Source organism: Hyaena hyaena, unplaced genomic scaffold, assembly GCF_003009895.1.
Source record: "Hyaena hyaena isolate Hyena2069 unplaced genomic scaffold, ASM300989v1 scaffold_588, whole genome shotgun sequence".
In the NCBI taxonomy this organism is placed as follows: Eukaryota; Metazoa; Chordata; class Mammalia; order Carnivora; family Hyaenidae; genus Hyaena; species Hyaena hyaena.
The window spans coordinates 585,428-598,985 of NW_024081222.1; the positions used below are offsets into that span (position 1 = coordinate 585,428).

The following is a 13,558-nucleotide window of genomic DNA, read 5'->3' on the forward strand; positions in this document are numbered from 1 at the left end:
CTCTACCTGAGCAGACCTGAATAAGTCTTTGTATAGCTCCCTTTCTTTAGGTATGGGATTTTGAAATTGACTTGCTTAATAAGTCAGGTTTTTTTTCCCCTTGTCCATGGCTGGTTATTTCTCTGTTAGCCATTGATGGGTCTGGCTTTTGGGGCATTCTTTGTCATTATCTTGGTGGTGTATGGAATAGTAGACATGGGGAGAAGGTGGGGACAGGAAAGGACAGTGTCTCATAGGACTTGCTTATTCTGGTACTTATTAGCTACTGCTGATCGGTTTCCTCAAACACCTTAGGATAGATATATGTATAGAAAATATTGGGGGATTTAGGCCAGAAAATTATACTTTCATTGACAAACACATTTATTACTTAACATCCCTGAATTCCAGTACCTCATTTATAGAATGAGAATGATAATAGGTACTTTTTTGGTTTGGTTTGAAAAATAAATGAATTAATGCATATAATGTGCTTTGTGGAGTATTTGGTGCATAAACGTGTTAGATCCTTTCTCTCCTTACTTTAACTGTTCCATCCTTTGGAGAGTAAAAGTTGGAATCTTCAGATTTCATTAATTCTGAATCCCCTGAAAGTACATGCCAACTGGTATGTTAGGGCAGGGGGTGGTGAGGAGAGTAATTGTAGTTTCATTAGATTCTCAAAGGGTTCTGTGGCTTTGAAAAGTTGAGAACCACTGATTACCCTTAGTTTACATGTGAGGAGTTAGAATTGTTTAATGGAGTAGTTTTAGGTATGTGTGGTAGAGAACCAAATGCAGGTATGATTTGAGGGTCACTGAACCAGTTTGTGACTGCCTTAAGGACTGCCATGTTTTCTGCCTTAAGAACCTTATTCAGACAAGTGCAGTTTCTTACGTGAAGGCGTTTGTTACCCAGAAAGGCAAAATATTCATCAGATGAGGAAGGGGTAAGGAGGGCAGGTAGCATTTGATGAAAAGGTAGATGCTTGATGAGAGATGAAAAAGGCAGAGTTCCTGACCCCAAGGAGCTAATGGTCTAATAAAGGATATAGTCCCACATAGGGCCTCAGAAACAGAGTTGTCATGCCTGGTGGCAAGTGGGTTCAAAGAGGGTTCAGGAAAGTTGTCCCAGAAGGTTACTGTTGAAGAGGTGTTCTTTTACTTTGATCTTAAAGAATGGATAGGACCTTGCCCCAAAGCAAGAGAAAACATACGGCCTTCTAGGCAGAAGGGGCAGCATGTTCAAAGATATAGACTACTAAAAGATTTGGGATGTTTGAGGGCAGAGAATTGGAGCAGTATGTGTTGGAGTTGGATCTAGGGGGCCTGTAGTGTGATGGGCTTTTTGGCAAAATTAAGTAGTGTGGGCTTAATACCATACTATTGTAGCCAGTAGGGTTTATTTGGGGGGAAGGGAGAAGGGATAACAGAGTAGAAGGAGGCCTGTCCATTTACTATGTACTTTTATTTTCTAGGTAATACATTCATTTGGGGTTTGTGGTATGTGTGGGTGGGTGTGTGGTGTGTGTGCGCACCTGTGTGTGGTGTGGTATGTGGGGCATGTGTGTGTGTGGTGTGTGTGTGTGTGTGTGTGCACGTGAGCGTGTGTACTCTTCCTTCCACTGCTTTTGCTTCTGATTTTTCTTTTTTTTGTATTCATGTAGTTTTTAAATGCAACTCACATATATATTCTTTTTTTTCTTCTTGAAATCAAATGGTATACTGTATTATTTTACATTTTCTTTTTTTCATTTACAGTGTGCTTTAGAGATCTTAGTATGTTAGAAAGCATACTCATTTATATTCACAGCTGCCTGGTTTTCCATTCCGTGTATGAGCCATAATGTATTTAACTAGTGCTGAGTTGGTAGGCGTTTTGTATGGTTTCCAATCTTTTGCTATTAAAAACAGTCTTTCAGTGAATTACTCTGTACACATGTCACATTTCATAACAAGCATCTCTGTGAGATTGGTTCCTTGAAATGGAATTGCTAGGTCAACAGTACATTCAGTATAAAAAATTTTATAATTTTGTGTGTATATGTATGTATATTTAATTATAATTCCAGTGTAGTTAACATACAATGTTCTGTTAGTTTCAGGTGTACAATCTAGTGATTCAGCAATTCTATACATTAGTCAGTGCTCATCATGACAAGTGTACTCTTAATCCCCTTCACCTATTTCACCAACCCCCCGCCCACCAGTATTTATAATTTGTATAGCCCTCATGCCTGTCAAGTACACTTGATAGATAACCATGTCAAGCTGCCTGTTTTTATTCCCACCTGTGATGTGTGAGAGTTCTTACTTCCTCACACCCCTGCCAACATGTATGTGATCAAGCATTGGGATGTGTGCTAATCTGATAAATGAAAACTGTGGGTCAGGGTCATTTTAATTTGTATTTCTTTTGAGTGAGGGCTAAGCATCTTTTCATATATAGAAAGAGACTTTTTTTTTTTTTTTCTCTGTTGGATGGTTGATCTTGAGCCTGCATGGAGCAAGCTGGCCCCAGACTTCTCCAAGTCCATGTTTCTTTTCCTCCAACTCTTACATGTACAAAGACAGGGAACTACAGACACACCTTTGTAGGAGGGTAGAAAGAGACATTTTTATTTTATTTTCTATGAACAGTCCTTACATCTCTTGCTCATTTCTTCCCATTAGAGATTTTTTTTAAGTGGTGAAATAATATGACCAGGTTTAGGTTAGTTTTTTTTATTTTTTATTTTTATTTTTTTATTTTTTTTTGGTGAGAGAATTTCAGAACCGTGAAAATTGGTGATAGGAAGACTATATAGAAGCTGTTAATCCATGTGAGAAAATGATGGCCTGCATTTCAGCTGTGACAACTAAGAGAAGAGAAGGTGGATTTCAAGGTATTTCTGGGGTAAAGCAGCTATATCTGGCATGTGGATTGGAATGGAATGAGCAAGAGGGAGATGTTAAAGATGATGCCAGGTTTAGCCTTAGTGACTCATAATGCCACTTCACAAGCTGAAGCCGGAGAGAGATATGGAGATTGCACCCAAGCTTTGGACCTTCTAAGTCTAAAGTGCCTGTAAGACATTCAGGTGGAAACATCTAGGAGATACTTGGACATAAAAGATAGGAAAGTGTAAGTGAGCTTCATAAGAAATTTTGGAGTCCTCTGTGTTGTTAAAAGTCATGAAATTAAGATAACGTAAGAAAATCATAATAGAGAAAGGCGAGAAAGGGCAAGGGATACAATGTTGCAGAAAAATAAATATTATCTGGTGTTTCTTTATCTTTTGAATTCAGTAGAATTCATTGGCCTAGGGGCGAATTTTCATGTGGTTCAGATATCCATTCATTTGTTCATCATGCATTCATTCATTCATTCAGTATTTACTGCACACCAACTAGGGTTAGACATATAGCTGGAGACGGTCCTTGCCCTCAGAGCTTACAGTCAGGTAGGGGACGTGGACAGGTAAAACATGCAGTTGACATGGGACGTGATGCCTGTGCATCGTGCTATGAGAAAAGAGGGCAGCATCCAATGTGACTTAGGGGATGGCTTCCAAAAGGCCTTCCAGTGTGGGCCATGGAGAGCCAGGGAGAGTTAGGGGTGAAAGGTCGTAGAGAAGGGGAAACATGTGAGGCCAGGAGTCAGGAGACTTGTTCTGTGATGCACCAAATGCTAAACGTTTTCGGCTTGGCCGGCTGTCCCGTCTCTGTTGCAGTGATTCGACCCTGCCATTGTAGTGAGAGAATAGCCACAGACATTGGTAAACAAACAGGTGTGGCTGTGTTCCAGTAGAATTTTATTTTTGGGCACTGAAAATCTCATGTAGTTTCCATATGTCATGAAACAGAATTCTTCCTTTGGTATTTTTCAACCATTTAAAAACATAAAATTCATCCTTAGCCTGCAGGCCATGCAAAAACAGAGAGAGTGGGGACCAGCTTTGGCCTGCAGGTTGTAGCATGCTGACTTCTGTTCTGGGCTATAGCAGCTGCATATTCAGAGGTTGAGAGGCAAGGGGGAGTACACTGGGTTTAAAAACAAAACAAAACAAAACAAAACATGAAAACCAAAGGTGTCTGGCTGGCTCAGTTGGCAGAGCATCCAATGACTCTCGATCTCAGGGTCCTGAGTGTGGACCCAACCAGGTTGTGTGTGGAGCCTGGAAAGAAAGGAAGGAAGGTAGCAAGCCAGCAAGAATGCACACTGGAGCTTCTATAGTAGCCTTTTCTTCCCTGGCCTCCCTGCATCTTGGGTCTTTTTCCTCTACTCTGTGCCACTAGATCACTAGATACATCATGGACACCTCTTTTATAATTTCTCTGCTTTCCTGAAAACCTTCCAGTGATTTCCCACTAAGGTAATTAAGGTCCGCCCCCCTCATTGTCTGCTTTGTTTTCATGAATGTCCCTTCAGGAAGAATTTGGGGAAAGTTTTGTTCCACTGACTGTAATGTAGTATTTTAGGTATGATTGGAAGTGCTATAAACGCTCCAGGACTTTCTAGGTCACTGCTCATTCCTGTAGATGCAGATAGAGCTTGCTTTCATTCTGCGCTTTTTGCATATTTTCTGGAAAAGTTACTTTAGGATTAATTTACATATTAAAGTCCTATATTTTCATCTCATTTTTATCCTGACACTTCAGGTATAGGGAAATAAATGAAAAAGTCTTCAAATGTTGACTTCTAAGGCTTTATTACTACAGACAGCTTCATTATGTTGGTGGAAATCTAGTGTGCTTTGAAGGAATTAATCTAGCCTTACTTGCAATCTGTATATGTTTACATAGAATGAACAAACACTGCATTACGTTTCATGAAAATCCAATTATTCCTGTCTCCAGGAAACATGTTCTGCTCAGTATTTAATTCTCAAGTAAGTCAGTATTATGGCTCTTGAAGTATCATAAGAATTTGGGATTTTGCGCTCACTGCTCACTTTGATAATTCATGGCGAAATGGTTAGTGGAGACTTTCTCCCTACAGCCCTGACCCTATATCTGGGGATATGGACAGCATCTGTCCCAGTAGTATGGGACCAATATGAGCTACTATTCCTGCTAGATTTTTCTTAGAATTCAGAGAAGTAAAGCTAAGGATAATGCTGTGCATATTAATATTTTATTTTGGAATCTCTTCTAGATAGAATCTATTTGTAATCTCTCTCTATGGTACTCAGCTTACCATCTTTTTTCACAAGACTAACCTCTCTGAAGGTAGGAACCATAGTTAATTCATACCTATTAGTGGTTGTGATATTACAAAATATTGAGGAGATGGTAAGTAGGGTTATCAGCAGGCAAAGGTGAATGAGATGGGCTGGGGCATTCTGTGGCCCCAGGACAACGACTAGAAGCAGGCCAAGGGCCTTGTTGCTCTGAGTCTTGGAGAAGCGAGATGTAGTCAGGTGTGGCACAGGACTAGGAGTTGAGAATGGATTGGAAAGGAAGATTGGGGCCTTACTTGAAGCTGGGAGTGGGGAGACCACTGGAAGTCCCTAAATAGAAATTGTGAGTTGAGATCAGCATATCAAGTCAGTCCTTTCTGACCTGGCCTTGGACTGCCCCTGCGGCTTTCTCTTCCTCCCTCACTGTAGATACTCCATGCTCTGTGCAGCTCTAAGATGTGCCGTGTGTACTCAGCTCAGTATTTCCCGACAGGACACTAGTCAGACTTAACACTCACTTGTCATACTGTAGTGTCGTTTGTTTATGGCTCTGCCTCTGCTCTTTTCATGAGCTATTGAAGAGAGATCAGGTTTCTTTATTTCTTTGTCACCAGTGCCTCACACACACCTAACCTTTAGTAGGTACTCAGTAGATATTTATCAAATGCGTGAATGGGTGAATGGATTTTGGCACAAACCCTCCACTTCTGGACTGAAAGATAGATTGGATAGAGAAGAAATGGGAGGCCGTGAGAGTGGCTTGGAGCATCATACAATAGCCTGGGAGAGAAATGTTGAGAGCTTGAATTATATCTGTGGCAGTAGAAATTCAAGTGAGGAAATAGATTCTAGAGACCTGAGGAAGTAGACCTGACAGGCCCAGTGATCAACATAGACAATAGGAGCTGTGAAGAGCCAGGGAACAGAAAAGTAAAGCTATGCACCTGAAATAATGCACCTGATCATGTCACTCTCTGGGTGTTTTGTTGGGGGACAAGGGAGCCATTCTGGGTAGGTGTGATTGGGAAATCAGCTTAACTGAGGATTAATTGCCTTGGTTTGAAAAATTCTTTTCCTAAAGGATGCACAACAGAGTGAATCGTGGAGCACTAAGGCATCCTTTGCTTAATAATTTATTTAGATTTATTCAAAACACATTTCTGCAAAGGCTATGAGATAGTGACATCTACAGATAACAGTTACAGCTGGAGAAGACAAAAATCGAGGGGCAAAAGGTAAAGGTAAAATAAGCATAGAAAAATACAAAGCTGAGTTAAGGTTGCAACAAAAAAGTGTACATTTATGTTGGTTGCCATAAGGAGATATAAATTTGGCTTTAGATGCCTGCCTAGTGGTAAGAAGGAAAGAGGGAAGCATAATTAATATTATCCACAGTGCCTACAAGATAAAAACATGCCTGTTTTTGCAGGGAAAGCACAATGTTCTTGATACAGAGAGCTGAGAGGAAAATCCCCCCTCATTTGGGAGGCACTGTGTCTTTAAAACAATTGAATTTCATACTGTTCCTTTTTTCTACATTCCTTCATCTTTTCTTACTAGTGTGATAGGATTTGATTTGCTCTGTTTAATGTATAATGAAGTTAATTGTGGAAGATCTCTATAACCAAAATCCACAGATTATTTCCAAATCCCATTTTCTGTCTTTTGCCAATTGCTCACTTGATGAATCAATACTTGCTGCTTCCATGTGCCTGGCATATTGCCAGGTGCCCTGGTTGGTACAAAAGTGGGTTGGAATTTCTTAAGGAGTTCACATTCCCTGCGGGCACTCTGGCCATCAAAACAGGCAAAGTGTGTTCAACGTAAGAGTTGGCTAATAAGGTAACCATCCAAGAGAGCTAGCAAAGCAGTGCCTGATCCACTGCATCTGTGTGCTGAGACGTTGGATGATGTTTGTGAACGTAGAAGATGTAGGCTGGAGGGGCCGAGGGAGCTTTGAGAAGGAGGAATGATTTTTTTTTTCCTTTGTAATGAAAGCCTAAATATTTTTATTATTTAGTTTATATGGTAAATTGAAAATGCAGTCATTAGTTTATTCTTTTTAACATATTTTGAATTTTAGTACAGTCTTTAGAAACATCATGTTCCCGAATTTTTGTTTTCTCTTATTTTCAACAGAAATGTATTTATTATTTTTATCAGTACCATTGGGAGTTGCTAACCATGCCTTCCATTTCATGCCCACAAACATGTTTTTCTGCTATCGCTCTTAAGTGCAGAACTCGCAGTCCTTACGTACAAATTTACATTATTTTATTTCACATAGTTTATACTGTGCTGAAAACATAAACACTTGTTTTTCAAAGGATGACTTTTAACTATCCAGTCTTTGTCATTATAATCTCCTTATATAATCTTTGGATTCTCAAAGGGTGAAGTTCAAAGCCCTTAGAGGCAGTCAGTGCTCTTGGGCCCATTGCCTGCTGTGGGTCTGGTCCTGACTGCCTCTCTAGCCGCGACAAGTCCCCATCCACCTGGCACCAGGCACTCCAGCCTCACAGGCCTTTCAGATCCCCTTCCTGCTCAGGTTGTGCACAGACCCTTCCTTGTTCTGGGACTGCTCTGGCCTGGCAAAGGACCCCATGGGACATTGTCTAGGACCTGCACTCCCTTGTGGTGAACATTGCCACTGTAATGAACTGCTCGTGATTGTGTCTTTGTTAAATGTCTCTGATTCTAGCCCCTCTCTCACCACTCCCACCTTGTCCCGCCTTGAGGACAGGAACCATGTTGAATGTTCACAGCTGACTCCCAGCATCTTGCAGTACCTGGTGCAGAGCTAGTGGTCACAAATTCTTATTTTTGAACAACGATGTCATTGTGAGGTTCCCTTCTCTGGTCTTCATTTAAAACTGTCTTGGTTATCCCTCACCTGATATTTGTTTCTGACCCTGCAGTTGGTTACCAAGCAGCCTTTTGATTTTAAATCTTTGCAGAAGATTCCAAAAAGCTACTCGAAAGATGACACAGCCGCTATTTGTTGTCTTTCAAAATAGATATACTTTTAGTGCCAGAGGATGATTTTTGAAGCTTGGGTATGTGTTGGTCTCCAGGGAGCCAGCGGGGAAGGGCCAATTGTGAGAGTATTAGTCTAGTAATGTCTGATGTAGTTTACCAAGCAGTTTCAAAGCAGAGTAATGGAGGTAACTTCAGAAATTCTAAGCAGCAGAGTTGTAACAGCACAGAGAGAGTGTTGCTTTTATTTCACTGACCTGAAATCAGAATGTTTCTCCCATCCTGCTCCCAATTGGTTTTTACTACCATAATATTTCTGTGTCATGGAGGTTCTGAGCAGTTTTAGAATAAAATTCTTTGGAGATGTAGAAACTGCTCCTTTCTAATTTCATCACTCTTAATTATAGGGCATTGAAAATGCAGAAACAAGAGGGTAACGTGGGACATTGGAAAGAGCTTTAGACTCCGCATCAGGAGACCTGGATGATAGTTGTGGTTTTGCACAACTGATTAATGCCCTGGCTGACTTTGAATGGAGGAGATCCTTTGACACCTCCAAGCCTGTTTCCTCATCTATAAAAAGAAGAAATTAAAGATTACATTTAAGATTGTTTATAGGCTCTGTTTATACTTACCTGCGTGCCTTGAACTTTGTTCATTTTAACAAATATTCACTGCACACCTACTCTGCCCTCTGCTCTTCTAGGTGCTTGAGACCCAGCAGAGCACAAACCTTCTTGCCCTGCTGGGGTTCATATTCTAGGAGCATTTGCACGGTTTAACACTGTCTAGCTAATAGCAGTTTATTATGGTTCTCTGTGATGGACAGGGTGAGTTTGGAGGATCTGGTCAGAGAAGAGATGGCAGAGTCACTGCCCAGGCAGAACTTGGCAACGTCCACTTCATCCTACTTTGGCTGGTGGAAACCTGTCCCTCCAATCCCCCAGGCATTTCTCAGAGTGCTTGATGGAAGCATCACCAGGAAGGGCAGAATGTTCCTAGTCCCTGTCCCTGTTTATCCCCATTTCCTGGCAAGAGTACTACCCCACAACAGCAAGGAAAGGAATGCCCACTGGTCTTGGGCAGAGGCTTCCCTGCTCTTTTGACTTAAATTCCAGTTGTGACACTCCCAAAGCTCAGTGATTCTCTACTGTCTGCAAGACAACCATAAACACCTGCTTTTCCAAGTAGGCTTCTAGCCACCGTCCATACCTTCCCCTGCACGTGCCCTCGGCAGCAGAGGTGGGTACCCTCCAGTCTTCAGGCTGACATGCAGTTCTCTCGGGCTGGCAGCACTGCCTCACTGTCTGTGCTGGCCAGCGTCACCCCTACCATCAGAGACCGTGCTGTGGGGTGGCCGCACTGTCAGAGCCTGCTTGACTCCTGTCAGTGCTGGATTACTAGGACCAGAGGCTACTTCTCCCTCCCAGACCCTCTGCTGCACCTCGAAGGGAAGGGCTGGCTGACTTGTATTGGTCTTCTTTCCTTCTGCTTAATGCAAGGCCGGCACATACCAGAGCCAGAAGTTGTTTGTTGAGCCATCCGTTGGCAGCTTCTCCTACGATATTTACCATAGTTTACCTTTTGGTATGGTTATATAAGGATTTTTTTTTTTTAACCTGGTAGGTCTGAGTTTCTTGACAGCAGGGCATGTGTTTCTTTTATTTATTTATTTTTTAATCCCCTGAAGCACCTGGTTCCTGGACTCACTGAATATTTAAAGACCTGAAATAAACAGAATTGAATATCTTAGATAGTTGACTGTGAGAAGTGGAAATAAACATTTGGTTCTCTTTCTTATTTCTCTGTGGAGGGAAACTGAGTCAAGGAAAAATAAATAACTCGTGAGTTGATGTCTCAGCCAAGGCTAAAAATTGGGAGGGTATAGCCGAAAGATCAAAAATTAAGCAGTAAAAGAGCATTATAATTTTAAAAGCTTCCAAATCTCTCTCTTCAGAAGTGTTTCCTACTTTTCACACTCATATGTGTTATACAAAATATGCTTTGTTTGCTGGAAAAGCCTCCAGATACCAAGTGGATTGGCTCTGTCATCAGCGAACTTCCCAATTGAAGGTGGAGATGAGACATGGATCCTTCTGGCATGGCTTCCTCGTGACTGTCATGGGTCTTCTGTTCTGGCATGGCTTCCGCATGGCTGTCATGGGTCCTCTGCCCATTGTTCACACTTTGTGGGCCATGATCAGCTCCAGGGCGCAGCTCGTGCGTCTGCTCCTGCTGCCAGTGCCCCTGGCTGCCTTCCCCTTGGCTCTGGTGGGCCCAACTCTGCCTTCTGCTCCTTAGGTCTGTCTACATTTAGTCACTTGCAATCATTTAGAGTGAGAGCTGCCCATGGCTGGAAATGCAGTACTGGCTTGGCGGGAAAGGGGTTTGAGCAGGAACCAGCTGAATGGCATTTAAAGTACCTGAGACCCTGTCGTGGCTAGGGACTTCGTAAGAAGTCTGGACTGGCAGACCTGGCCTTCTTGCCCAGGGCCATGGAGCACTATTCTCTGTAGAGAGGAATACTCTCCAGTTCTTTGGCCAGCCAGACCAAGGCCCTCTATAGTCTAAAATGTCACATGAATCTCCCAGTGGAAAGACCTGGAGGTGACCTGGGTATCCCTTGATCCTCCTCCTCTCCACCCCCCCCCCTTGCAAATCATGGCTAATAACAGTGAATTGATAGCATAAAATCAAGATCTTGCTTTCCATGTACAGAGTAGACCCATTATCCTTGGACAGTTTTATAACCAGCCCAGTATTCATGGATAATGCTGAGGCTGGCAATTCAAACCAGAAGCCTACTAAGTGAGGACATTTTTATTGTTTCTTCTACCTAGTCAAAACGTCTGTTGTTTCTTATTCCTAAGAATGGCAGGGAGTAAAGGATTATTTATTTCCCTTGATATTTTTCATTTCAAGAATCAACATGGGCAGGTTTATAGTGTTCACAAACATGCCAGTAGCAACTTGATTGTAGGGAGAATGAAATTTTGCTTAGGCAAGTGCAGATTTATCTGTTGTGGTGAGAAGGGCCATGCCTGTATAAATGGGACAATTCTACCTGGAAGATAAATTTTAACAGAGATGGTGGTAGTTTTTATGCTTTTGTTCTCTCAGACATATTAGATTAAAAATTAAAGAATGAAATGTATTAATCTGGTCACATACAACCTTTCAGCTGCATGTGCTTTGTAAAACTTTTGCATTGACTCACCACTCACCCATACATTTGAACAGAACTGGTGAATCCTGGTTTGGGCAGACAACATTGAAGGAAACAGGAGTCCTTTGAGAATAGTAGTTGGCAGATCTGTTTCATAGACCCACAGTACTTCCAAGAAAAAAAATGAATTAGTTTTATATATTCCTGGAAATCGTGACTCTTGGATACTTCAGAAGCAAATTTGAATTTAGGCAATCTAATTAACCTTTAGCTCAAAATGTTGGTATTTCAACAACTCTTATAGAGACAGTTGCTAGTAGTTGCCTCAAACTCATTTCAGATACTTTATCTCTGAAAAGCAATCTATGATCTTTTATTTGATCCCCACTATACTGAGACGACACTTTTGCATCTGATCTTCTATTGCTTTAGCTACAGTTTCATTTGAGTTTCTTTTCTCTTTTGTGCTTTTGGCTCACTGTGACCCAGGCACCTTTCCAGGTAAGAGTGGGAAGCACGCAGTTGAGTGACACCCATGCTGGCGTGCCCAAAGCTGGCTGCTCACAGGACCCTGAGCTGGATAGACATCCCGCCTGTCCCCAGAGGGCCTCAGCCTTGGAATGATGTGGGGCCCTTGACACCTCCTTTACTCTTTTTGAAGTTTTTCCCCTTTTTATTGAAGTGTATTAACTCCATATGTATAAAGAGTCAAATTGTTGTACACAGTATAGCATACAGTCACCCGCCCCCCCACCTCTGTGTGCATTTCCTCTCCCTACCCCTGCGTACCATTGCCTCTGCCCTAGAGGCAGTGTCTCCGCTCTCAGAATTTAGTGTAATGCCCTTAAGGCCCATTCATTTTGTCACAAATGACAAGATTGCATTCTTTTTTACAGATGCATAATATTCCTGTGTGTGTATGTATGTGTGTGTACACACATAGTATAATTTCTTTATCCATTTGTCCATCGATGGGCACTTAGGTTGTTTCCAGTATCTGGGCGAGTTGATTTCTAAGGTTGGCATTCTGTAGTCACCTTGCTGTCTGTTTGCCATATTCTTGGAAATGCCCTTTACCTCTCTTTTGTATGGGATATAATGCCTCCTGTGTCTACCCAAGTATTATATTATTCAGGGGTTCAGCTGGAAGAGACAGAAACCATACTAGCCAATTAAGGAGAAATAGAAAATAAATGCCTTCCAAATTATTGGGAGTACTGGAGAAGTGGGCTTGAGGCTGGGCCTCCAGGAATACCCCAGAACCACACAGCTGCCCTGATCCCCAAGGGTACTACATCTTCTGCCTTTTTAGGATGGGGAGGAGTCAGGAGGCCACCCCTAGGATTGTGCACTTTAGGAATCTTCTGCTGTAGCTGCAGACTAAAGATCAGAATCTGTCATAGCTACTGTCTCTTGATATCCATGAAGCTGAAGAAAGCCACATATTGGAACAGTTGTAGAAAAGTTCACCAGTCACACTGCCATGCTGGCCAGTAGAAAGAGCCAAAGCTACAGAAGGATCACCTCCATTTCCACAGCCCATCTAATTGAGTACATCTAATTGGAGGAACCTAATTTACTCAACCCAGCTGCAGGGAGAGCCAGGAAGCGAGTGTAGTGTTTAGCTTTCCATACGAAAAAATATGTGGAAGTAGATAGACTGCTGAATGCCGTTCCACAATAAACACCACACCTGGGCCATGTGTGTGTGTGTACGTGTGTGCGCGCATGTATGTGTTTGCTCTCTTGTATTAATGGACCTTATCTTCTATGCCTTTCTGAGGAAGGATACATGGGAAGCAATATCCCTAAGTCCTTGCATGTCTGAATGTCATTTACTCTGTTTTTGCTCATTTGTAATTATTTGTCAGAATATAATTTTTTTGTGTGAAAATCTTTTAGAATGATAAAAAACTGTCTTACAGATTTCCTTGTTCTGAAGGAAACAAAAATTCTGAAGACATTTTAATTCCTGATCATTTATTTGTGACCATTTTTTTTTCTCCCTGGACTTAAACTTTTTAAAAGTTTTATTGAGGTTTACTTTACATAACGTAAAATTTCCCACTGCAAGTATACAATTCACAGATTTGTTTAGTAAATTTATAGTTTTACAGCCCTCACTGCAGTCTGCTTTTAGCACATTTCCATCATCCCAAAAAGGTTCCTCATGCCTGTTTGCAGCCAGTCATCATCCCTACCCCCCTTAGCCCCAGGCAACCACTGTTCTACTTTCTGTTTCTATAGATTTCTTTTTTCGAGACATCTCATATAAA

At 41.7% G+C, this 13,558-nt stretch overlaps 1 protein-coding gene and 1 non-coding gene across 8 annotated transcripts in view; one reads left to right on the forward strand and one right to left on the reverse strand.

The window, feature by feature from the left end:
- The window catches only part of FARS2 (phenylalanyl-tRNA synthetase 2, mitochondrial), a 609,022-nt gene that overhangs the window by 290,260 nt on the left and 305,204 nt on the right, over positions 1–13,558 (forward strand). The window lies entirely within an intron of this gene.
- On the reverse strand, positions 2,451–2,581 carry LOC120248496. The gene has a single exon (XR_005532588.1). It is a non-coding gene; the product is annotated as a small nucleolar RNA SNORA38 (small nucleolar RNA).